This window comes from Eubalaena glacialis, chromosome 18, assembly GCF_028564815.1.
Source record: "Eubalaena glacialis isolate mEubGla1 chromosome 18, mEubGla1.1.hap2.+ XY, whole genome shotgun sequence".
In the NCBI taxonomy this organism is placed as follows: domain Eukaryota; kingdom Metazoa; phylum Chordata; class Mammalia; order Artiodactyla; family Balaenidae; genus Eubalaena; species Eubalaena glacialis.
In genome coordinates this window covers 17093892-17121718 of record NC_083733.1, presented here as the reverse complement: position 1 = coordinate 17121718, position 27827 = coordinate 17093892, and the positions used below count along the sequence as shown (strand labels likewise).

The 27827-nt window shown below is 38.2% G+C and overlaps 1 pseudogene; it reads right to left on the bottom strand.

Annotated features, from left to right (window-relative positions):
* Positions 1-4507: 4507 nt before the first annotated feature.
* LOC133077617 (large ribosomal subunit protein eL20-like) lies at positions 4508-27624 on the bottom strand (annotated as a pseudogene).
* Positions 27625-27827: the final 203 nt, after the last annotated feature.

Genomic DNA, 27827 nt, shown 5'->3' with positions numbered 1-27827 from the left:
TGCTATTGATCCCATCTAGAGTATTTTTAATTTCATTTATTGTGCTTTTCATCGTTGCTTGGTTCCTCTTTAGTTCTTCTACGTCCTTGTTAAATGTTTCTTGCATTTTGTCTATTCTATTTCCAAGATTTTGGATCATCCTTACTATCATTATTCTGAATTCTTTTTCAGGTAGACTACCTATTTCCTCTTCATTTGTTAGGTCTGGTGTGTTTTGACCCTGCTCCTTCATCTGCTGTGTGTTTTTCTGTCTTCTCATTTTGCTTATCTTACTGTGTTTGGGGTCTCCTTTTCACAGGCTGCAGGTTCGTAGTTCCCGTTGTTTTTGGTATCTGTCCCCAGTGGCTAAGGTTGGTTCAGTGGGTTGTGTAGGTTTCCTGGTGGAGGGAACTAGTGCCTGTGTTCTGGTGGATGAGGCTGGATGTTGTCTTTCTGGTGGGCTCGTCCACGTCTGGTGGTGTGTTTTGGGGTGTCTGTGGCCTTATTATGATTTTAGGCAGCCTCTCTGTTAATGGATGGGGCTGTGTTCCTGTCTTGCTAGTTGTTTGGCATAGGGTGTCCAGCACTGTAGGTTGCTGGTCGTTGAGTGAAGCTGGGTCTTGATGTTGAGATGGAGATCTCTGAGAGATTTTCGCCATTTGGTATTACGTGGAGCTGGGAGGTCTCTTGTGGACCAGTGTCCTGAAGTTGGCTCTCCCACCTCAGAGGCACAGCCCTGATGCCTGGCTGGAGCACCAAGAGCCTTTCATCCACACGGCTCAGAATAAAAGGGAGAAAAAATGGAAAGAAAGAAAGAAAGAGGATAAAATAAAATAAAACAAAGCAATTATAATAAAAAATAAGAAAAAAAATTATTAAGAATAAATTTATTAAGAAAAATTTTTTTTTAATTTTTAAAAATAGATTAATTTTTTATAATAAAAAATAAGAAAAAAGTTATTAAGAAAAAATTTATTAAGAAGAAAAATTTTTTAATTTTTTAAAATAAAAAATATGAAAAAACTTATTAAAAAGTTTTTTTTGATTTTTTTTAAAAATAGAAAATAAGGAAAAAATTATTAAGAAAACATTTATTAGGAAAAAAAAATTTTTTTAAGTAAAAAAAAAAACAAAAATGGACGGACCTAACCCTAGGACTAACGGTGAGAGCAAAGCTATATAGACAAAATCTCACCCAGAAGCATACACATATACACTCACAAAAAAAGGAAAAGGGGAAAAGTTAATATATCCTGCTCCCAAAGTCCACCTCCTAAATTTGGGATGATTCGTTGTCTATTCAGGTATTCAACAGATGCAGGCACATCAAGTTGTTTGTGGAGCTTTAATCCGCTGCTTCTGAGGGTGCTGGGAGAGATTTCCCTTTCTCTTCTTTGTTTGTACAGCTCCCGGGGTTCAGCTTTGGATTTGGACCCGCCTCTGCATGTAGGTCGCCTGAGGGCGTCTGTTCCCCGCCCAGACAGAACGGGGTTAAAGGAGCAGCTGATTCGGGGGCTCTGGCTCAGTCAGGCCGGGGGGGAGGGAGCGGTACGGAGGAGGTGGGGCGAGCCCACGGTGGCAGAAGCCGGCGTGACGTTGCAGCAGCCTGAGGCGCACCGTGCGTTCTCCCGGGGAAGTTGTCCCCGGATCACGGGAGCCTGGCAGTGGCGGGCTGCACAGGCTCCCAGGAGGGGCGGTGTGGAGAATGACCTGTGCTCGCCCACAGGCTTTTTGGTGGCGGCAGCAGCGGCCTTAGCGTCTCATGCCCGTCTCTGGGGTCCGCGCTGATAACCGCGGCTCGCGCCCGTCTCTGGAGTTCGTTTAGGCGGCGCTCTGAATCCCCTCTCCTTGCGCGCCGTGAAACAAAGAGGCAAGAAAAAGTCTCTTGCCTCTTCGGCAGCTGCAGACTTTTTCTCGGGCTCCCTCCCGGCTAGTTGTGGTGCGCCAGCCCCTTCAGGCTGTGTTCACGCAGCCAACCCCAGTCCTCTCCCTGGGATCCGACCGAAGCCCGAGCCTCAGCTCCCAGCCCCCGCCCGCCCTGGCGGGTGAGCAGACGAGCCTCTCGGGCTGGTGAGTGCTGCTCGGCGCCGAGCCTCTGTGCGAGAATCTCTCCGTTTTTCCCTCTGCGTCCCTGTTGCTGTGGGATCCGCGCTGATAGCCGCGGCTCGCGCCCGTCTCTGGAGCTCGTTTAGGCGGCGCTCTGAATCCCCTCTCCTTGCGCGCCGCGAAACAAAGAGGCAAGAAAAAGTCTCTTGCCTCTTCGGCAGCTGCAGTCTTTTTCCCAGACTCCCTCCCGGCTAGCACTGAAGCCCGAGCCCCAGCTCCCAGGCCCCGCCCGCCCCGGCGGCTGAGCAGACAAGCCTCTCGGGCTGGTGAGTGCTGGTCGGCACCGCTCCTCTGTGCGGGAATCTCTCCGCTTTGCCCTCCGCACCACTGTGGCTGCGCTCTCCTCCGTGGCTCTGAAGCTTCCCTGCTCTGCTACCCGCAGTCTCTGCCCGCGAAGGGGCTTCCTAGTGTGTGGAAACCTTTCCTCCTTCACGGCTCCCTCCCACTGGTGCAGGTCCCGTCCCTATTCTTTTGTCTCTGTTATTTCTTTTTTCTTTTGCCCTACCCAAGTACGTGGGGATTTTCTTGCCTTTTGGGAGGTCTGACGTCTTCTGCCAGCGTTCAGTGGGTGTTCTGTAGGAGCGGTTCCACGTGTAGATGTATTTCTCATGTATCTGTGGGAAGAAAGGTGATCTCCGCATCTTACTCTTCCGCCATCTTGCCCCTCCCTCCTTAATTATATTTTCATTGCTGAAGTCTTAGACTGTGGCTGTCCGGAATACAGAGAATTTTTCAGTAGGTTAAACAAATATAAGATTGGCTTTTACTGTTTTGAGTGTTAGATTCTTGTCATGTTCTCTTGTGAACTTTATAGTCTTTTAAATTCTCTGCTACATTCCTTTAGGCCATTAGTACTTTCTGAGCCTTTCCGTATTTCACTTTGATGTTAATATTTTATGTTTCTGATCATGTATTTACTGTTCACCATCATTAAAAATAGTTAAATTGCTCAGTCGCAGGCTTTGGATTTTTATTATAATTCTTTAATTCCATGAAACCTGTTTCTGTGATAAAAATGACAAATATATCTAGAAACTGGTCAGATTTGGATGTTTAAATATTGTAATTCTCTTACAATATTTTGGTTATTTTTCAGAGAGTACCATGATGTAGAACTAGAAAAGACCACAAAAAGGTCATTAGAAGTTTGACTTCCAACTTTTATAGCATGAGTAAAAGAGTTGGGCAGTAATGATGACAGCATGTTCTTGTTTCACTGCCTGGGTGAAGATTTTAATTCAAGGTTGAAATTGGTCCTGTATCTTAGACCTAAAATACTGGATGATGAAATCTACTTTGTCTGATATTAATATAGCCACTCCTAATTTCTTTAAATTTATGTTAGTACAGAATATCTTTTTCATTCTTTTTACTTTTTACTTGTTTTTCTTAATTTGCAGCAGCATAGAGTTTGGTGCTATCCCTTTTTTCTCCTAATCTAATTATCTCTGCTTTTTAGTTGTGTTTTTAAAGACCATTTACATTTAATATGGTTATTGGTATAATTGTATCGAACTGACCATCTTGTTTTTGTTTTCTGTATGTCCCTTCTGTTCTATGTTCCCTTTATACTCCTTTTCTTTCTCAGTCTTTCAGATTAATATTTTTATGATTTTATATTGTCTTCTTTGTCTTATTAATTATAACTTATTTTACTGGTTGCTTTGGTGTTTATATTATACATCTTTAACATATCATAGTCAATCTTTTCTATTGTACACTTACAGTATAAGAGACTGGCAATAGTATACTTTCATTTCTCTTTCCTCTCCTGGACTTTAAACTATTGTCATACATTTCATTTTTATGTATGTTGAAATCCCTACAATACCTTGTTATTATTTTTGCTTTAAACAGTTGCTTATCTTTTAAAGAGATAAACTAAAATTTAAAAAAAAAAGTCTTTATATTTACATTTCTAGATTCTATTTCCAGTGTTCTTCCTTCTTTTGTGTACCTCCAGGTTTTCATCTGGTATCATTTTCATTCTGTTTGAGGCACTTACTTTACTATTTCTCGTAGTGCAGGTCTACTGGTGATTATTTCTTTCAGTTTTTTATGTTTGGATAAGCTCTTTGTTTCACCTTCATTTTTCTATTTTCACTGTCTCCCCCTTGCCTCCCCCTCCCCGCCCCCCACTACCCTAGTCAGTACTTTAAAGATGTTGCACTGTTTTCTAGCTTACATTGCTTCTGATGAGAAACCTGCTGTTTCTCATCCTTTGTACGTAATGTGTCTCTTTTTCTGCCCCCCTGACTACTTTTCACATTTTCCTCTTTGTCACCGATTTTAAGCAATTTGCTTATGATGTGTTTTAGTTTCTTCATTTTTCATAATTATGGTTGGGGTTCACTCAGCTTCTTGGGATTTTCCCCCCAAGGAGTTTATTTTGGCAGACCTAGGGATGGGGAGGCCCCTGTATCTAAAAGAAGGTGTTGGGCCTCTTGATGGTGAAGCATGACTGAAGCTGGTGATGTAGGACCCAGTGGAGCAGCAGAAACTTGATCTTGGAGTTGTGGAACTGCTTGACTATTGGCAGGTGGCACCTGCTGGCTGTGATCTCTTCCACCATCATGATCTGGATTGAGTGGGCCCAGGTGCTGTGCTGGGCACCTGTGTCATGATAGCATTGAGTGACAGTGCCTGTGATGGTCAGGTCCCGGTACACCTGGTACATGTGGGCGCCGCTGTCAGAGTTGTGATGCAACCAGATGCTGAAGTTCTTCACCTGCAGGAGGATTTCTTGAACACCTGCCCACAGTAGATAATTTCCCCTGAAGACTTCTTCAGCTGAGACACAAAGTATCAGCACAACATGATTAGGTACAAAGATTTTTATGTGGTAGAGGGGTGGTGAGTGGCATTTGGGGGTGGGTGGGAGGGCCCCCCCCCCTTATGCTCTTGTAGTGTTCATGAGGCCTTCGTGACACTCTCCAGGCTGGCCACCACGCACAAAAGGGATTATAGTTTTTTCAAATTTGGAAAAATTTTAGCCATTATTTTTTCAAATATTTTTTGCTCCCCATCCTTTAAGGGATGACAGTTATATTTGATCATTTGAGGTTGTCTCATGGTTCACTGCTGCTTTGTTCATTTTTTTCCTTGTGGGTTTTTTTTTTTTTTTCTTGGTCCTATCTGTTTCATTTTGGATGGTTTCTATTGCTATGTCTTGTAGTTTATTAATCTTTGCTTCTACTTTGTCTAATCTCCTGTTAATACCATACACCATATTTGTATCTCATGCATTATAGTTTTCATCTCTAGAAGTTCAATATGTGTCTCTTTTAACACCTCCCAGGTCTCCATTTAACATGTTCAGTCTTTCCCCTGATTATTGTCAGTTTTTGACTTTTATAGTTTGAAGCTATTTTGTGTTAGGAGCATACAAGTTAATACTTTGTGCATGCATATGCACATGTGTATGTCCAAGTATGTATGTTTGTGTGTATACATACACATGCATGTATATCTATATACACACATATGTATATATATATATAAATAAAATCTTGTTGTGGAATTTTCCTTTTATTCCTTTTAAAGCTTTTTGCTTTAATTTGTACTTTGATACTAAAATTACTAAAAATCACTAAAATTACTGTTTTCTTCTGGTTAGTATTAGCTTGGCCAATCTTTACCTGTATTCTTATTTTCAATCTTTCAAGGTCTGTTTTTTAGGTATATCTCTTGTAAGCACTATAGAAATGAAATTAATTTTGTTTATTCTTGTAATCAGTCTTTGAATTAGAAGTATTCATCTGTTTACGGAGTTTTACTCTCAGTCATCACAAGGAATCAGACAGAGTTATAAAAATAGCTAAAGTGGGAGAAGCATAGATGTTAAGAACTCTTACAATAGTCTTGGTCATAGGTCCCAATTTTAATGGTTTCTGACTTTCTTTCTTGAATAGAGGCTGGAATTCAAGCGACTCCCATCAAATTATCTTTCTTCTTGGCATATAGACCTGAAGATGCTAGTGGAGAAAAATTATCTTACTTTCCTAAGGTTTTCACACTTTCCCAGCCTCCTGTCTCATATGAGAATGGATCTTTTAAAGTGTTTATGAACAGTATTATTTTGGATTTTGAAAGTTAATTTTAAACAATGTCAGTTTGTAAAAAAAGCTATTTCTTAGTGTATAGATTTTCTAATTGTCTCCATTTTCTTTAGTTTATGAAGTTGCTTCTTTTGGTCATTCCTTTTTAGTTGGTCATACACTAAGTTTACTTGATCAGTGTTGGGGTGAAATTTTTTTATTCTAATAGACTATATACTGTTCAGGGTCATTTATAATGAATACAAGGTAACATGCCTATTACATAAAAATAAAATAATTGTTTTTGTGAAATGAATTGGAAGATGTGACATAATTAGACAGTGGGCATTTGTATTCTATTATTGCTTTAGAGCTGCAAAAAAATGGAGGTAGTTTATTTCATCTTGGTAATGCTCCTTCTTTCTGGTCCAACAATTTATCAGAAATGTTAATCCAGCAAGCTGTAAGTGGGGTGGGGGAGGGGAGGAGGAGAGAGGATTTAAAATTAGCCTGGAAATATTGCACAACTCATTAAAAATGTAATCATGCATAAAATGAGATCAATGAAAATTTATCTAAAAGTGCAAGGAAAAGGCATTTTCTAGTATGATACTGGATTTAATAGACTGGATTTTAATTTAGTCAGTTTGCTACAAAAAAATCCCTCCAGGCTAAATAAAACAGTTTTCCCTCCCAGTTATTGTACAGACAGCTAATTTTCAGACCCTTTCCTTCTGATAGTCAGTCTTATCTCTTGCTGGGTACGGGTTTCACTATATTGCAGAATTTGTTTTCTTTACATTTTCCATTACTGCTTTCATTTGCATGATAAATGATTAGAAGTAGAAACAGGAAAAGAAACTATGCAGAACATTTCTTTATTAATTTTGTTTAAATTAGAGTAACTTTTTTATTCATCCTCCTCCCTCCCCATTTAACAACCAGTGTATCTGAATTATTTTAATATTTTATTGTAGAACTAGAGAAATGGGTTGCAGTTTTTTTCTTGCACTTTCTTCATGTAACATTTTATTTTGTTCTTATGTTTGTAGTTTACATTTTGATTCCTGTCTTGTGCAGTTAATGATATTGATGAATTTTTCTCTTAAAAGATACCCTGTGTCTAAAAAAAAAAAAAAAAAAAAAGATACCCTGTGTTTAAGGCTGAATTTAAGGTACAGGTGTTTAAAATATGTTGACACTGATGAAACTGAGTGCTTTGAAGATTTATTTTGCAGACAATATCATCACAATTCTTAAGCAATAAATAGGGTTTGTAAAATTGGGCTTCATTTATGTCTTCTGCCCCTTCTATCTTAGCTGCTTTTCTAGTCTGATAATTTAGAATGTGAAATGATGTAATTAACTAAACCCATTAATGAAAACTTTCTGATGTTTTCCTTTCCCCCAAAGTTGTAAATGAAAAGAAGCTAGCTTTATTAATAAGAACTTGTCTGGGCAAAACTTGCCTGAGCAAAAATTAGTATGTAAGCTGAATGAATGGTTCCAGCAAAATTTGTCTGTAACAGAAGAATTTTATGATTATTTTATGATAATTCACATAGCTAACTTTTCTTTTTCTATTACACAGATTTTATGTAAATACTTTCCTGTTCAAAAAAATTCAAACATTACTGTTTATTCTTCCTATCCTTCTCTCTTACCTAAAACTAACACAGTCCTCAGCTATTCTTCCTGACATTTTCCTCTGTAAAATAGACCTGTACCTGTAGAAATACATTAGTTTTAATTTTTGTTAAATTATTCTAACATGAATTGTGTTACAATATTTTAATTTTTCTGCATTAAAAAAATTTTACTTAACATTATATCTTGGAAAATTTTCCATTTCAATACATATAACTATATTCTGTTGAAGTATTGAATAGTATTCTATAACGTGGAGCTAGGAAGATCTGGAAAGAACCTAAGTATCCATCTTTAAGGGAGTGTTAACTGCGACAAACAACGATGCAATAAAAACCTTTGTGCATACCTCTGTGCACAGTGGAAATGTTTTCGGGGGGAAGATGCCAAGAAGTAGGAGAGCAGGGTCATTGAACGCCCCTAAATTTTCCTCTGAGTGCTGTTTACCTAAATCCTATGCGTTTAACAATTGTCTCATTGTCATTCATTTCTAAGTAGTTTTTGAGTTCTATATTGATTTTTCTCTTAAACATGAGTTATTGTCTAGGGGAAAGTTTCTATGTCTATATAGATTTTTTGGGCTACATTCTTGATGATGAATCTAAGTTTATTTCATTGTGATCAATCAATATAGCTTTGTATGATTTCTGCTTTACAGGAGTCAATGAGATTTTTCTTCATGACCTAATATATGGTCAATTTTCTTTTGTGAGTGTCCCTGACTGAGGAGAATGTTCTTTGTTGTGTTCAGTCTTCTACTTTATACCTATTAGATCAAACTCATTAATTATATTATTCAAATACTCAGTGTTCTTACTTTTTGTTCATCTATTTTATATGCTGGTTCCTGAAAGCTGTGTTGTTAGATATGCCCAAAAGTTCATGTGTTACATTTTCTTGGCAAATACCTCTTTTTGTCCTTTTAGTGCATTTGTCTAAAATGGTTTCCTTTTTTCTAATACTGAGAATTGCTTAGTGTATCTTATACTTTTATCTTCACTCTTTCTGTATTGTCTTATTTTAGATATGGCTTTTAAATATAGCCTGTGGGTTTTCTACTGGAATATTTAAGTTTCTTTTCTTAATAGACAGCGATCCTTCACCCAGATTATAATTACCAATGTTTTGGACTTATTTATGTTTTCTATTTGTTTTTCTACGATACAGTGCCTTATTTGTTTCTCCCTCTTTCTGCCTATCTTTGGTTGATCAGATTATTTTATTCCATTTTTTCCCTCCACTTGTGGTTTGTAAGTTATATGTTCTTTTTTTCTAGTCATTACACTTAAAATTTTAACACAGATATTGACTGTATATCTTTCTGCCATTGTATGGGCTGTCCCTACCCTGTCTCTAAATAATGTGAAAACCTTGATGTATTTTTGCTTTTGTCACTTTCCACTTTCTCCAACACTTCTCAAGTCTTGAGTTCCAAACTGTTAACATTTTTTGTTTGTTTGAAATCAACATTTATTTAAATTTAATTAGTTTTGCTGGTTCTTTTGCTCACCCTTGCTTTTTATATCCAGTCTCTCTCTGATATTTTTTTTTCTGGAGTACATTTTTGAGAAATTCTTGTTAGGGTGAGTTTGTGTATGGTAAATAGAATCCTTGCATGTTTGAAAGTATCCTTATTTTGAAAAATAATTATACCTTCTGTAGACTTTTAGGTTCAAATCTTGGCCAGCATCTGGCATATGGTAGGCACTCTGCGTATTTTTTATGTGGAGAGCCTGCATAGAACTAGATTAGAGGAAGATGGGGTTCTTAACCCAAATGGTCCTGGGTACCCAGCTATATTGATTCTTGATTAGTCTTCTCTGGAACAGTCTGTCTAAGGACAGATGGAGTGGAACCCCTAGAGGTGCTCTCAAATCAAGCGATCTTTTGTGGCACACATATAGGCAGTGCTCATAATGGAAGGAGAACTTTTCTGGAGTCTTTTAGGATTTCTTTCTTACCTTTGACATTCCGAAAATTTCCCACAGTTATGTGTGTGTGTATTGATTATCACCCCCACCCATTCCTCTCTGTTCTTCTTTTACTCCTATTAGCAAATTTAGAATTTTTAAAATTTTAAATTTAATTTTATTTTTAAAAAAATGTTATTGCAGTATAGTTGATTTATAATATCATGTTAGTTTCAGGTATACAGCACAGTGATTTAGAATTTCTGAATCTATCCTTCAAATCTCTTTTTTTTCCTTCCTGAACTTATATAACTTTTGTGCTGTGTTTTGAGACAACTCTTCGGTTATATTTTCCAGTTGACTATTTTAATTTACAGCTTTGTCTGTCCACTTTTCTTTTTAGATCATGTATTGAGGTTTTAATTTCAATGATTTTTAAAAAGACTTTATTTTTTAAAAGAGCAGTTTTAGGTTCATAGCAAAATTGAGAGACGGGTATAGAGATTCCTCATATATTCCCTACCGCTCCCCCACCCCCGCCCTGCCACTGCCCCAGCCCTCTGCCCCTGGCCCCATGCATAACCTCTCCATTATCAACATCACTCACCAGAATGGTACCTTTGTTACAACTGATGAACCTACATTGACATATCATAATCACTCAAAGTTCATAGTTTACCTTAGGGTTCATTCTTGGTGGTGTACATTCTGTGGGACTGGGCAAATGTAAAATGACATGTGTCCATCATTATAGTATCATACTATATTTTCACTGCCCTAAAAATCCTCTGTGTTCCACCTACCCATCCCCTCACTCTTTACCTCTGGCAACCACTAATCTTTTTGTTATCACCATAGTTTTGTCTTTTCTAGAATGTCAGTCATATAATTGGAATCATATATTTCCTTTTCAGATTGGCTTCTTTCATTTAGTACCATGAATTTAAGATTTCCCCCCATCTTTTTGTGGCTTGATAGCTCATTTCTTTTTAGCACTGAATATTTCTTTGTCTGATATACCACAGTTTATCTGTTAACCTACTGAAGGTCATCTTGCTTGCTTCCTAGTTTTGGCAGTTATGAATAAAGCTGCTCTAAACATCTGTGAGCAGGTTTTTCTGTGGACTTGTTTTCTGCTCCTTTGGGTAAATAACAAGGAGTGCGATTACTGGATTATATGGTGACAATATGCTTAGTTTTGTAAGAAACTGCCAAATTATCTTACAAAGTGGCTGTACCATTTTGCATTCCCATCAGCAATGAATGAGAATTCTTGTTACTACACATCCTTGTTAACATTTGGTGTTGTCAGTGTTCTGGATTTTGGCCATACTAAGAGGCATGTAGTGGTATCTTATTGTTTTAATTTACATTTCCCTGATGATGTACAATGTGGAATATCTTTTCATATGCTTATTTTCCATCTGTATTTTTTCTTTGGTGAGGTGTCTGTTAAGGTCTTTGGTCTATTTTTAAATTGGGTTGTTTTCTTCTTGTTAACTTTTAAGAGTTTTTATATTTTGAATAACAGTTCTTTTTTTTTTTTTTTTTTTAATAACAGTTCTTTATCAGTGTCTCTTTTCCAAGTATTTTCTCCCAGTCGGTGGCTTGTTTTCTCATTTTATTGATATTGTCTTTGGCAGAGCAGAAGTTTTTAATTTTAATGAAGTCCAGCTTATTAATTAGTTTTTTCATGGATCTTATCTTTGTTCTATCTGAAAAGTCATTGCCATACTTAAAGTCATCTAGGTTTTCTCCTACTTTATCTTCTAGTAGTTTTATAATTTTGCATTTTACTTTTAGGTCTATGATCCATTTTGAGTTAGTTTCTGCGCAGGGTATAAGGTCTGTGTCTAATTCATTTTTTTGCATGTGGATGTCCACTTGTTCCAGCACCATTCATTGAAGAGATTATCTTTGCTCCTCCATTGTATTGCCTTTGCTCTTTGGTCAAAGATCAGTTGACTATATTTGTGTGGATTTTGGGCGGCTCTATATTCTATTCTCTTGATCTATTTGTCTCAGTGACAATTGTTTTTGTTTACTATATCTCTAATTTGTTTTTTCTCATAGATGCCTACTCTTTTTTTATGGATGCAATGTTTTATCATTTATATATGTTATATATATTTATTGTTGACATATTTATTTATAACTACATATATATTTATAATAGCTTTATTGAGATATAATTCACATACCAAAAAATCCACCCTTTTAAAATGTACAATTTAGTAATTTTCAGTATATTTACCAAGCTGTGCAACCATTATCACTATCTAATTGCAGGACCTTTTCATTACTTAAAAGGTAACCCTGTACCCATTGTCAGTGCTTCCTCATTATACCCTCCTCACAGCTTCTCACAATCTCTACTCTACTTTCTGTCTCTATAGATTTGACTACTGGGGACCATAAGTGGGATCATAGAATATGTGGCCTTTGTGGCTGGCTTCTTTCACTTGGCATAATGTTATCAAGGCTCACCCGTGTTGTAGGATGTATCAGAACTTCATTCCTTTTTATTGATGAATAGTATTCTATTGTACGGATATACCGCATTTTGTTTATCCATTAATCAGTTGATGGACATGGGGTGAGTATGAATAATGTTGCTACGAACATTTGTGTATAAGTTTTTGTGTGAACATATGTTTTCAATTCTCTTGGGTATACCTCGGAGTAGAATTGCAGGATCACATGATACCTTTATGTTTAACGTTTTGAGAAACTGCCAAACTGTTTTACAGAGTACCCACACAACTTTACTATCCCACCAGCAATTAATTTAAGAGGTTTTCAGTTTCTCCATGTGTTAATTCTTCCTCTATTGTATACTTTTCTTTTGTGGTGTTGGTTTTCCTAAAATGTTTAGTGATTCTTGGTTGTATGTTCTTCTTTATATTGGAGATTCCCTGATGGTTGTTTTATACAACTAAGTTTTGAGTGGTTTATTATTCAGCAATAGATAACCACAGCATTTACATGATCTTAAATCACAATTAACCAGAATGCTCAGAAAATGGAAATGGATCTTCCTAATCAACAAAACAAAAACAACCACTACAAAACCAAAACCCCCCAAAAAACCCCGAAATAACCACCACCACCACCAACCCCCAAGCCACCACTAAACCCACTTTGCTTAAATTCTTGTGGTTAAAATTCTTTAAAAAAACTTTTACAAAAATACATGAACTTATGTTCTTGCTTTAGAAAGTGCATAACGTAATATAATACTGGATTCTTGGGGATTTCGAACATCAAATATTACTTTTAGATCTATGTGTATAGGTGGTGCAGGCTTTTGCGATTTTTTTTTTTTTAAGTTGCCTTGCTGAATGGGCTGTGTGATCTCCCAGCAGTTCCTTGAGCATTTTGAGTCCCTCCCGTGTCTGAGCATCCTTCATGCTGATCTCTTTGCCTACAATAGTCCTGGCCACTTTTCATGTCTTGATTCTAGGGGCCCTCCTTTGATATAGAACAAGAGTCAGTGCTAAGAGTTCAGGGGACAGGTCTAGGCTTCAATGAAAGGGGCTATGGAGAACCATTCATGGAGTCTGGGACTCAAACAGGCATTCTGCAGACAAGGCAGTGCTCAGTGTGGAACATGGCTGTGCAAAGGCAGAAGGCCAATTGAATCACCTGGACAAACATGGCTGAAGATTGTAGACTGTGGATATACCTGGGACTGAGAATGACACACCAGCCCAGGGGGCTCAAGATTAGGAAAACAAAGTGAATTACAAACATGAGGTACTGTAGAGCTGGACCTAAGAGATGAATCCTGAATGAGCTATAGCTAACTCACTGGATTTGTCTTCTATAGCATAAGAAGGAAGTGATGCCCTACTGGGCCTGCCGGGATGACAATGCCCAATCAAAGCTACCAGAAAATAGAAAGGTATGGTAACTTTGTTATTCCTCCAACAGTATTCACAGACTGCTTTTTAGTAATGATATTGAAATCCTCCAATAATTTGAGAATTCACTTTCCAGGATCAGTGGTACTTCAAGTTTTCATTGCCCTTAGAAATGTGTTCTTTAGCTAATTTATATATAATAGCTTTCACTGTACTTTAAATAATAGATTATGTGCCTAGACTGTGAGAATGTAATAAATGTTTCCTAGGTGTTTCAAAGTTTAATCAAATAGTCACTAAATAATTATAATAGGTGGTAGTCAAAGAGTAATGTGGTCTCTAAATTACATGGGTCCCATTGGTTTTAATAAATGTCAAAGTACTAATTAAATTTTTACTAAGTGATGCATAAGGTTGTATTGTAAAATATTTCATAAAACTAAGATGATTGGCAAACTGTTAAAAACTAGGCTTTGGTGAACCATCTGGGCCCATTGAATTCGACACACTATTTCAAACTTGAGCTGTTCCTACAAATCACCTTTAATGCCCCTCCTTGGTAATAGCCCTCCCTTCAAAACCTTACTGTGCATCTTAATAACCTAGTTTATATCCATTTTGAACCATCTTTTTCTAGTAAGCATTACTTCCAATCTTCCCATATAGCAGAAATCTCAGGATTTCATCATATCAATCTTGTCACACAGCTTTTCCATTTCACATTCTGTAAGGTGGTTCCAAGATGGGTCCTGGAAAATTGGTGCGCAAGTAAACAATTTCCTGCTCCGGAGACCTAAATTTCTATTCTACTCTGAACCACAGGATAGACACAATAGCTCACATTCGTTTCATGGAAGCTTGATCGTATCTCTTTATGTTAACTACATTTCACTCTATGAGGTTTTCTGCATATTTCCATATGTTATTTTTTCCCCCTAGAGTAAGCACTTCCTTTTAGGTCACGAGACCCCAATCCTAGGGCAAGTTAATGTCACGAGACTTCTAATATAACGCTACAAAAATCGTATTTCTTCACCTTTGGTATTTCCGTGTGGTCACTGCAGGAATATGTGATAGCAGTACTTTTTTTTTCCCACTTGTAGATCATTTATACACCTTAACAATTGTTGAACAAATGGATTCCTCTTTTTTGGGGATAATTTTTCTCCCCCTTAACGTTTTATCCTGGTGGTTGTCTTTTAATGTCTCATTAGAAATATTCTACAACACATGCTTCCATATGGCTCAACTCTCAGAATCTGAGTGCCTCAGGTCTCGAATATAGGAAAAATAGGAATCACATCTTTCAATATTGCTTATGACCATCAGCATTTGACCTAAGAGTTGGCAAAGTGCTTTAGAATTTTTTGAGAACAGGCTTTTCATAATAAATGTGTGGTGTCATTATTGTCATCTCTTGATCTATTTAATGTTACTGTGAACATCAGTGCAGATTATGTCCACTGCTTTCCCCATCTGTTCTTTACATTATCTCCTTGAACATTCCTCTGAATGGGCTACACGGGATTTGCCTTCATGGCACTGTGTACTGACTTTCATTTCTCTATCAGTCCATCTTTCTCCAGATGGATTGTGATCTCACCGCTTGTTAAGATCTCCAGATACAGGTTGCTTTTACAGTTAGATTTACTACTAATTACTAAAGTGTAACATTCTTGTTCCCTAGGAGAATGGAAAAACAAATTTTGCCAAATCATGCAATTATTTAAAGACAAAGCATACATGGTCTAATGGAGGAAGGCTTTTTTTGTTCATACATGGGACAGTGTATTTATATGTATACATAATTTGGATACTTATTAGAAAATTGTATTTAATCTCTTAGGTATTTTTCTACATTATATCTATTTTCCAGTGGAGTCCCATATATGATGTATCACAAAGATGACATGCTGGTGACCTACTAAAGATGAAAATGAAGGATGGGGACAGGGGTAGAAGAACCTGTTTTTTAAAAAACATATTGCTGAAGTTTTCTTCTGCTGCAGAGATAGGAATATAGATACTCCTATGTAGTTGCTTCTAGAGTAATTCTATAAACACATTTCCTTTTAGTTGAAAAAGATTCACACTGGCTCTCTAAGAGTTTAATTGTGTGTCTGTTCTACAGACACACTCAGTAGATTTTCATGGAATTTTTGTGATTGAAGAATGTTATATTAACACTGTAGTATAAAATGGGATATTAGACTTTTTTTGCTTGCAAGCAACAGAAAACACAACTTAAACTCCCTTAAGCAAAAAAAAGGAGTATATTGGTTCAACTACCTGAAAAGTACAATAGGCTTCAGACACAGTTGGATCCAGGAGTTCAAATTGGGTCATCAAGACTTCAAAAACTCTCTCTGCCTCTTTACTCTGCTTTCCTGTGTTGGTCTATTCTTAGCACCTGTGTTGGCAGGATGGTGCCCAAAGGCTCCAGGCTGACCTGTCTTTCCCATTGAATCTTTTCTTTTTTGTTAGAAGTCTCTAAGGCAGAGAACTTTACTTCCCTGAAATAGTTTGTGCTTCTTAGAAACAAATTTTGTGTTTGTTGCTACTTGATTTTGAATAGAAGATGGTTAGCCCAGTATGGAGAGAGAAAGTACAGACTTTTACAAATTGAGTTGCTGAGAGCTGTACTTAAAGTTCGTCTGTGAATGCAGTTTCCTCATAATGGTGTCTCAACACACAAACATTGTTGAGGTTGACTCTCTTGTGGATATGAAGGTAGATAATGATTTGGTGATAAGGAAATAAAAGAGAACACCATCAGTTAGTACTGACCCCTGTTATTGTCCTCTCCCCACCAGCAGGGGCAGATTGGTTTGCTTTCCTTGGTGTTCAGAGGGTGTAGGCAAGAATCTGACTTCTTGATGGAAGGAAGCATTTCTTTCTTTTTTTTTTTAATTAAAAAAAAAACTATAGTTGATTATTGTATTAGTTTCTATTTTTAGTTTTTTAAGGAACCTCCATACTGTTCTCCATAGTGGCTGCACCAATTTACATTCCCACCAACAGTGTAGGAAGGTTCCCTTTTCTCCACACCCTCTCCAGCATTTGTTATTTGTAGACTTTTGATGATGGCCATTCTGACCCTTGTGAGGTGATACCTCATTGTACTTTTGATTTGCATTTCTCTAATAATTAGAGATGTTGAGCATTTTTTGATGTGCCTCTTGGCCATCTGTATGTCTTCTTTGATGAAATGTCTATTTAGGTCTTCTGGCCATTTTTTAATTGGGTTGTTTGTTTTTTTGATATTGAGCTGTATGAGCTGTTTGTATAGTTTGGAAATTAATTCCTTGTTGGTTGCATTGTTTGCAATTCGTGCCAATATAATAGAATCATGGAATCACAGAATGTTAGAGGTGAGAGGGATTTTGAGATCATCTGGTCATATAAGAAAAGAATGAAGAAAATGTTGTTTAGAGGTGATGTGACTTGTGCAGGGGAGTTTTTGGTCAGTGTCAGTGGTAGATGGTAAAATGGGGAAAGTATGATGTTTGGAGGCAGACAGACCAACGTATAGTTTCTATTCCTTCACTAAGTGTGCAGGTTTGAGCCAGTTACTTTAAGTGCTTCTGATATTAAATTGTTTAGTGATAATGTAGGTAAAGAACTTACTAGAGTGCTTGGCACTTAATGTGTGCTCAGTAATCGCTAATAGGCTTGCTCATGCAGGGAACATATGCCTTCCTTTAGCTTATCCCTATCTTTTTTTTTTTTTTTAAATATTTATTTATTTATTTGGCTGTGGTGTGCAGGCTTTTTAGTTGCGGCATGCGGGCTCTTAGTTGCAGCATATGGGATCTAGTTTCCTGACCAGGGATCGAACCCAGGCCCCCAGCACTGGGAGTGCGGAGTCTTAACCGCTGGACTACCAGAGAAGTCCCTATTTCATCCCTATCTTACAGTGCCCTTGTGAGCCTTCACTTTATTAAACCTAGCACAATGTCATCTATGAGTGCCAATAATCCACTCATTTTTTGTTGTTGTTGTTGTTACTGTTGATTTGATTTCTTTGAAACTAATCCTTCTCCATGAAGAAAAAGGGCAGGTCTGAGTTCATATTTACTTGGTAAAATTAGGTGCTTTGGGTATTAAACAAACCTGTCTCCATGAACATTTCACATTCCAACATGGAGGTCAATACAAATAAAAATACGGATGAATATTGCCACATGTAACATAAGGAGATTCTAGACCTTGATCAGGCCCTTGCCTACCTTTCTACCACCTGTCTACTACTTCTGTCGCCCTTATTACCAGGTTCTTGTTAAGCTGGCCTTCAGGACATTCCTCCAAAAGGTCAGATTGCTTCCTGCTCTATAGCCTTGGCAATGGCTCTTAGCTCCACCTGGAATGTTCTTTCCCTATTGTGTTTGGCTCCTTCTTGTCATTCAGATTTTTTGAGTCCTTTGCTGATCAGCCTATCTGAAATGCCCCTGTCCTCTATCACATCAACTGGTTACATTTCATTATAGCACTTGTTATTTATTTGTTTGTTCATTTATTGTGAATTGTCTGTTTTCTCCCATTGGACTAGTTAACATAGTTAACTCTGTTATGAAGATAACTACATATTTACTTTGCAGTTATCACATAGTTACTATGTAGCTATTTCTCATTCCCCATTACATAATGTCTAAAGCAGTGCCCAGTACACAGGCAGTCCCTCCATAAATATTTGTTGGATGAAGGAGGAAGTGAATTTGAACAACCCGTATAGGTAGCGCTGTGCCTTGTGGAAAGAGGTCCAGGCCAGTATTCTAAGCTACTTTTACTCCAGACTATGTGATCTTGGGACAGAATTCCACCTTTTGGATCTTGATTGCTTTTCTGATAAAATAAGTTTAACTAGATCACATAAGGTTTCTTTATTCTCTTCCAAACTGTGATTCTGTGTCTGTTTTCTTCCATGCTGGACAATTGATAGGGTTCAGGACATGATACCCCCAAATATGGTACCTTGGCATATTGAATATTTTAAGCTGAAGAAATTTGAGAAGCAGCAGGTACAGGAAATCTTTCTGACCTTCCCCTTCTTTGCTGAAGCAAGTCATAAGACCCTCATGTGGAGGTACCCGTCCTGTACCCAGAGGGAATAAGCATCCTTATCTCTGAAGATGGAGGAATGCTGAGAGGAGTACAAATGAACAGACCCTGTTAAGTTTTCCCCAGTTATTACCTTTAGCCTGTACCCTTTTGACCTATCACATTCCCCCCTGACTTTCCACTTTTCATCACACCTAGTATCAAAACACTCAGCCTTAAGCTCTTCTTCAGGTCTTCATTTCCTTATGAAGGCTCCAGTGTAACTCAAAACTTATATTAAATAAATTTTTATGTCTTTATCCTAATTTGTTTCATTAGTTTAGTTTTCAGGTCCAGCCAGGAATCTTAAGAGAGTTGAGGAAGAGTTTTTCTTTCCCTATACAATCTCATAAGAATTTACCTTATAGGTAGGTAAAGGTGCTCTTTTAGATGGTGTTTGTGTATCAAAGCACAAACTAAATACCAGGCAGTAGCTGATGGTTCTGGAGAATCAGACGATAGGTGAAAAATAGGCATTACCTAAGAAAAAAAGGATAGTTTTATATGGGGTGAAGTATTGCACTACTGGTGGAAGATAGACTCATAAATTCTAAAGAATCTTTCTGATAATTGGAAAAAAGCTTATAACAATCAAAACATAAATACCCATCCAAATGATTCCTTTCTATGTAATTTTAGGAAAAGTTATAGAAAATTAATGTTTAGGCCTTTTCTTCTGTGATTTCCTTTATGAACAAATGCTAACAATTGGCAGAATTCTTTTCCTTTCCCCACACTATTTGCCTTTCAGAACAGAGAGTGGTATTTCAATACTCTGTATTAGTTTCCTATTGATGCTTTACTAAATTACCCCAAATTTGGGAGTTTAAAATAACACAAATTTACTATCTTACAGTTCTGGAAGTCAGAAGTCTGAAATGGGTCTCATTGGTCTGAGATCAAGGTGTCAATGGGCTGCATTTCTTCTGCAAACTCTGGTGGAGAATTTGTTTTCTTGCCTTTTCCATCTTCTAAATGCAGCCCACATTCCTTGGTTCATGGCCCCTTCCTCCATCTTCAAAGCTAGCAATGGCCAGTTAAGTCTTTTTCATATCATATCACAATGGGACTCACTCTTCTGCCTCCATCTTCTACCTTTACAAACCCTTGTGATTAAAAACGCTGGATTATAATCCAGGATAATTTCTCTGTTTTAAGATCAGTTGATTAACAGCCTTAATTCCATCTGCAGTCTTAATTCCCCTTTGCCAGGTAATATATTCACAAGTTCTGAGAAATAGGACATGGACATCTTTGCGGGGGGGCATTATTCTGCCTACCACATACTACTTAAGAGAAAAAGAACAATCCCCAAGAAAAACAAGTTCCAAGGCATCTGCTAAAATGAAAGCAATGTATGTATTAATATGTGAAGATAGCCCCATGCTTTTTTCAATTGTTTAAGAAAAAAGGTGACAACATCTACCTTTTGGTTTATTGAAGAACGGTTACGATGTAGGGCCAGCAATGTCCCCAATAGTAGGCTAAAAATACCAACTACCTAGGGGTTTGTGACCCAGATTTCAGAAAACCATCTGGATCCTGGAACTCTTAATCCACTGGCACCATCTTTTATGCGTTGAGTTGGTAGAAAGTGTATGGTTCCATTTACATAGATATGTTGCCCGCAGAAAATGTTCATTGATGTAGTTTGGTTGAAACCCCTTTGCCCTGCAACTCTGGCTTCAAATGATTTAGGAAAGAATCTACAAATGTGACCAACCACACAATAGAAACCTATATTACTCCCCTGTGGAACAGCGAATGTAAATTTCTGCTTTGCTTACCTGGAAGCCAAATATACAGAGGAAAGGAAAGTTAACTTCTGGCCCTGATTCATCACTTTTATTGAAGTTAAATTCTTTTGTTTTAATGCACACTTGATTGAGCAAGCATTTATTGAGGCAGTTATGGTTTGTAGGAGAAAGAGACAGTTGAAGAAAGAACAAATGAATCTAATGTAAATCAAATACTTAGTCCTTTTATAGGAACTACAAAGACTTAAATGTGTGTTCTTAATGGTAATTTTTACAAAACTCCAATAGGAGAATTTGACAGTGATTGTTTCGGTGGGGAGATGGGTTTTTCCTTTCACATGCTAATCACCTACTCCTGGTGATATTTCTCTCCTTGACTGCAGTCGCAGAATTGAATAATTTATGGAATGAATTTTGTTGTAAATTTATTGTGTCACAAGCAGGTTGTAATTTCACTAACAGTTCACTTAAGTTATTAAGTTAAAAAAAATGTGTTTTACAGGATAGTGCATTTGGAAGCCTTTTTTTTCCCCTATCAGCAAGTTCACATCTTATATATTTTCAAAACAGAGTACTTGCCTAATTTTTATTCAGAATCTGATATGCGAGAAGGAAGCACACATTAACATAAGTGGAATCGCATTTGCACCCTATTGTTGAATTTTGGAAGTCGTAAACAAATTATTGAAGATTTTATAGAGACAGAAATAGCATTAAACCCACAGTGCTGTGGCACTGCTGCCATTGTTCCCTGCATAACTGTCCCCAGCTTGCTGATGACGAATGAGGAGATGGTGGTGCAAAGGTGAAGATGTTCCTGGGAGGGGGAAAAAGCCACATTAATCCCTTCGTATTTTGCTTCAACTCTGAGGTTAAAATAATGGCACACTATCACTCCCCCAGATCTTATCCAATCCTAATGGACTAGAAAGAGAATAGGAAAAAAAATCTTTAAAAATCTCTCGCAGGGGTATCTGATTGGCCTCCATCTACATTTGCTACATTCTCAGGGCCTCTCTTTTAATGCCCATTCCACTGTGATAAGAGGCAGCATTTGGCCATTGCAGAAACCTCTGCTTATTTCTGCCTCTGATGCTTCAGCATTCAGCAAACATGTATTTGAGGTCGCCAGTTATTTACATTGAAATTTTTCTGTTGACCCTGCCAGTGTGAGTGAATTTCAAACAAGTCATTTCTTTCTCTGTATAGATGATTTCCCTAGGTTCCTGGTGGGGGTTACTTTTAATTCCTCTAGGAGTTCCCTCTATTCTTGTTAGCACCCAGAGGATTTGCTTTCTGTTTATTCCCTTGTCTCCGATGTGTGGCCCCCTCTCCCCGCATCCTACCCTGGGTATTGTAACCCTTGCATGGAGGATGCTGGATAATAGCCACTGTTCTTGAACAGGAATACTTTTTAGGCCTTTAGAATAGACATTTTCACCATCTGTTACATAGAATCTAGAAATGTGATGAGAAAACAGGTTGTAATTAGCTAAAAAATGGGTAAGACTCTGTGTGTCTTAATGCATTTAGAATTGATGAAATAGCCTTTTAAATTTCCATGAAAAGAAGTGAAGCTTGTACTTTAAAAAAATTAATAGGGTTTATTTTTTGGAGCAGTTTGGGTTTATAAAAAATTGAGGGAAAAGTACAGAGTTCCCATATGCTCCTGTCTCCTTTCCCCTGTTAACATCTTGCATTAGTGTTGTTAAAAAACAAAATTTAACTAAGTAAATTGTAAAGTCTTCCTGGCTTTATTCAATGATTAATGCATCAGGCAGCATCCCATCTAGCACACAGAAAGGAGCTCCGAGGAGCTGTACAAAATTAAAGACTTTTATAGGCAGAAGGGAGTGGGACAGGAATTTGTACAAGTTTTGCTCTCAGTCCGAAAGTAGAGTATTCTTATGAAACCTTTCATAAGCCGAAATGGTGTAAAGTGAAGAAGCAATTACCTTAAGACATATCTTGCTAACAGATGCACAAAATAAATCTAGATAAAGCACAGACGCTCGCAGACACATTTCAGAGTTACGGCTTCTTGAGGCTGAGATGCTGAGTGTAGTTCCTGGGGAAAGAGCTTGGTGGTGCCACTTTTGCTGCTCTGTTTGCCTGCTGCCTCTATAAAGGGTTGCAAAACAAATGCTGAACGCTGTTTTCATTTTTTGCCTTTTTTTTGTAAAAGTGAAAATCCTGTTCAGATTTCTTTTGGTTAGCTAAAACAGGTACTACTGTAGATCTTTCGTAAAAGCAAAGTGGCATAAATCAAACTTTCAAAAAGTGCGGGATACCAGTACTAGCAAAAAGTGGATTGGTTATGGCAAGGTCACTTTCCTTTAGGGGATGGCAGGCGTCTACTAGGCAGATTACCTAACTAGTGCTGACCAGGTGATTCCTGACTGACTGGTTTAAGATTCCATTTTTGGGAGAGGCCAAAACTGTAATTATGTCTTGGTGTGGTGCGGTGGGGCTTAGCATAAGTGATTTCATTTTGGGTCTGTTGCCTTGTTTTTAACAGTGTGGTACTTTTATTACAGTTGATGAGCCAATGTTGATATATCATTATTAACTGAAGTCCATTGTTTACATTAGGGTTCACTCTTGGTGTTGTATATTTTATGGATTTTGACAAACGTATAATACATTATCCACCATTACAGTATCGTATTGAACAGTTTCACTGTCCTGTGTTCCATCTGTCACTATCCTACCCATCCTTACCTGCTCCCTTCAGCAGCTGGTGGCAATCTCTGTTCTTTTCACTGTCTCCATAGTTTTGCCTTTTCCAGAATATCATATAGTTGGAATCATACAGGAAGTAGCCTTTTCAGATCGGCTTCTTTCACTTAGCAATATGCATTTAAGAGTCATCCATGTCTTTTCATGGCCTGATAGCTCATTTTTTAAAAATAAATTTATTTATTTTATTTTATTTATTTTTGGCTGCGTTGGGTCTTCGTTGCTGTGCGTGGGCTTTCTCTAGTTGCGGTGAGTGGGGCCTACTCTTCGTTGCGGTGTGTGGGCCTCTCATTGTGGTGGCTTCTGTTGCGGTGCACGGGCTTCAGCAGTTGTAGCTTGTGGGCTGTAGAATGCAGGCTCAGTAGTTGTGGCGCACGGGCTTAGTTGCTCTGCGGCATGTGGGATCTTCCCAGACCAGGGCTCAAACCCGTGTCCCCTGCCTTGGCAGGCAGATTCTCAACCACTGCGCCACCAGGGAAGCCCAGCTCATTTCTTTTTAATCGCTGAATAATCAGCTTGTACTTTTTATTGGGTAACATTGAGTAGGAATTCAGATTTTCTCATATGGAAGAAAAGATAAGGAGATTCACCTTTTGCTCTCCTGAGTCCATCCTGGCATCTTGTATTTTCTTTCTACCACTGATAACCTTATAGTTAAGTCATCATTGTAATATATGGCCACAAAATAATGAGACTGATTAAACAGTACACATAGGAAAACAGACTCATTCATTTGATCATATTTCATATATTCCTGTTAGCATTTTCCCTTGGTTTATTATAAATACAATGTCTAGTCTCTTGCTAAGAAAACGAGACTTGTTCTTAATGCTGCAGGTATATACTTGATCTGAAACCAGCTCAGGTAAATTATAATTCTGTGTGTCTATATCTGTCTAATATCGGGCACATATTCAATCCACATACTGGGTATTAGGTACCAGTCTGTATACCAGGAAAAGATTGGTGAACAAGATGGAGCTTACAACATTCTACTGTAAACAACAGAGAGGCAGTAAACAAATAGTTAACATAATTTAGGTCCTAAAAAGTGCTATGATGAAAAACAGGGTAATGTGGTAGAGTGAGAGCATGTGTGTCTGTGTGTGTCTCTGTGTGTGTGTGATGCATTCGTGCAGTGTGTGCATGTACACATCTTTGTGTGTGGTGCATATGTGTAGTGTGTGCATGTGTGTATGTACACTGTGTACACGTGCGTGTGTGTGTTAGGAGGCAGGCTGCAGCTGCTCTTGCTAGGGTGTTTAGGGAACACCTCTGAGGAGGTGGCATTTAATTTGATAAACAGCAGGCATCCATGTGAAGATCTGGGGAAGGGCATTTAGGCAAAAGGAACAGCAAGAACAATAGCCCTGAGCTGGAGCTGGATGTGTCCCAGGAACTACAAGAAGGCTGATGTGACTGGAACACAGCACCCGATGGGGAAATGGAGATGTAGGAAAGGCAGGTAGGGGCCAGATCTTATCTGGCTTTGCAGACTGTGATAAGTTTTTGTTTTAAATGTATTGGGAACAATTAAACTTACCTAAAGAGAGGTCTGGCCCTTGCCCTTGGCTCCTGGCAGCTCCTTGTGATTTTCTGCTTACTTAGAGTGTCTTTGTTTACCCGAGAATCTTGAGCCACACCACATAGTCTAACAGTGTGATTTATGGTGGTGATTTTGGGCCATGCAAGAGCAGCTCAACCTCCAGATAAACTGGAGACTAAAGATCAGCCGTGTAGGCCATCAGTTGTGTCTAGGTGACTGATCCCCAATGAAATCTCTGGATATCAAGTGTTGGGTGAGCTTCTCTGGCTGGCAATACGCCGTGAGTACTGTCACACATCATTGCTGGGAGAAGTTAGTACTTTACATGACTCCCCTGGAAAGGACAACTGGGTGCTTTGTGCATGGAACCTTCCTGGAGTTCCCACACTCCACTTCACCTGGCTGATTTCAATTTATATCCTTTCACTGTAATAAACCATCACCATGAGTATAACTGCTTTCAGTGAGTTCTATGAGTCCTTCTAGAGAATTATCAAACCTGAAGGTAGTCATAGTGGCTCCCAAACTTGCAATTGGTGTCATAATGTGGGTGATCTTGGAGACCCCTAAACTTTGTAGTTGGTGTCAGAAGTGAGAGTGATGTGGAGACTCCCTAAGTCCACAGAAGCCATTGGAGTGGGTTGGATTTCTACTTTAGGAAGATGACTTTGACTGCTGTGTTAGGAGGCTACTGCAATAGTCTAGATAAGAGATGATGGAGGCTTAACCTGGATGACAGCAGTGGAGGTGGTGAGAAGTTAGATAAGGCACACATTTTGTCAGTAAAAATGACAATACTTATTGATGAATGAACTATCATATTGTTTGTCACAGACAAGCGTCTATGACTAGCAGATAAATCCCACCATTAAATAACAACATTTTAGGTTGCATGATGGAAAGACTTTCTGAGAAATCTAGAAAACCCTTCTAGAATTTTTCAAGCCCTTTGAGCTCACTGTCTCCTTAGGACTATACCTTAAAACATGTTTAATACCATACTAATAGTGTTCAAAACCTTCCAGTATTAATTCTCTTTGTGTGTAATTCAAAGATGTGTAGTTTAGAAAAAATTGGCAACTACGTGGGTTTTATATACCGAGTGTGCATTTGGAAGTAGGTACTTTCTTTAAGATTGTTATGCTATTGTGTCATGCCTTGTGTCTCAGGGCATTCAAGAATTTCATGAAACTTTCTTTTATTCTTTTGTATTGAGCAAAAATGAGTACTAACATTGAAGAAATGTGCTCATTGTCTAGCACTGGGTCTGGCCCATGAAAGGTACTAGATAAGTATTGGCAGGATGGAAGAATGAATATAAGGCATTTGAGTCTTGACATCACCCTAATAACAAGCACATGGAGAACACAAAAGTCTTGCAGTGTTTAGGTTTTGGGGCAAACAGGTGTCCTGACTGCTACAATCTATCCCCTGGGTAAGACTCTAAAATTTGGCTCAATTGAGAAGGATATCATATGAATAACACCCACTCTACTATTAGTCCAAATCCATTGCCTTTTTTGGATGAAAACATTATTTTGCTTACTTACTATACTTTTATTGAATTCCTGCTGGATACCAAACACTAGGCTGGCCCTGGGGATTATAAAAACAAAGAAGACATGATCCTTACCCTCAATAATATCATGTTCTTAGTGAGCAAACTTCCTTAGGGGATAAGGAGAGGAGGAGAATGGGATTCATTTTCTGTAGGACAAGACGTTTCCTTGGGTGTTGAGACCCAGGTGGCATGCCTAGAGGACAAAATTGAAAGCAGGAGGCAAATATCCTGGATTATCTTATCTCTTTTCCATGACTCACTTCTATCAATACATTGGGTAGATAAGCAGGATCAAACACTCAAGGGAACAGGCTGTCAGTTCTTTTGTAGTAGAAGACAAATTTCACACTACTCCTTTTGAGCAGGTAAAAAATTTCCCTGACCATTCTCTGTGAATCTTTGGTTTTTTGCTCCATCTTGCTCTGGGCCCTGGGAAGTCGATGCTTCAGAACTCCATTGTCCAGGCCCCCTTGCTCAAATTCTGTAGGGGCTTTAACAAGGGAAAAAAAACCAAAAAACAAAAACCCACACACACACACAATGAAACAGCCCTCACATAGTTTTTAATCTGTAGGGAGATAAAGCAAATTCTTGAAGAAACATATGGTGAAGAGAATAATGCAAGTTAAATACGAAGTGCTCTAAGGGGAGAGGAAGTTCCAGGGAGGTTCAAATCATGTCTACTGGGTGCAGGGGTGCTGGGACATGAAGGGGAGGATTAGGAAGGATGACAGGCTGTAATCAGTTTATACTGCGTCTCTGCAGTCTATCGTTATGTTTTCAGGAATTTTGCCTGTGGGTTAATGTCACCTTATTAGGTTGAAATCACCCACTGTGAGAGTAGTTACACCGCAGAAATTGGCAAACTCTACAACTCAGGGCTCCCTCCACCCAGAGGTGATTATTAAACACTCATTAGCACTCCACTGTATGTGGAGAAACCGTGGCTCTGAGAGGGACCTGGGATGTGAAAGGGAAAACTCTCTAGGTAGTGAACCTAGCTCAAGTCTAGGCAGGGAGGTAAGAAAGGACACATTTGTGTGTGTGTGTGTGTGTGTGTGTGTGTGTACAGCAATGTAAAGATCAGCATGACTGAGGGGTAGGAAAAACATAGGGGAGTGTTAAAAATGAGACTGAGAAGTAGATTAGGGTCTTGAATATCACAATATTCAGCTAAAGGACTTTTTACTTCACTTGATAGATAGTAGAGAGCCTTGGAAGGTTTTGGTGCATGAGAGTAAGACAGAGATGATGCTGTACAGGTTGTTTGATTGTCATCCAAGATTAAGGTTACACAGTCCTCTGAAACTTACCTCAGGTCCTTCATGTGCAATGTTTCCAAATCTTATAGCTGCCACTTTCACAATTTCTATTCCTTCCATCCCCTCATTTCCATTGTCAGTGGGAAGCTGGGAAGCAGACCTTGGGGTACAGAAATGAGCTTTCTGTCTTTAGACGGCCTTTTCCACATCAAGATCACATTTTTGGCATTTGTAGGGGTGTACAATCTGAGGTAAGAGGTCTAATTTAATTCCCCGCCCATGGTTAGCTAGTGGTTTCAATTTATTGACTAGTTCATCCTTTC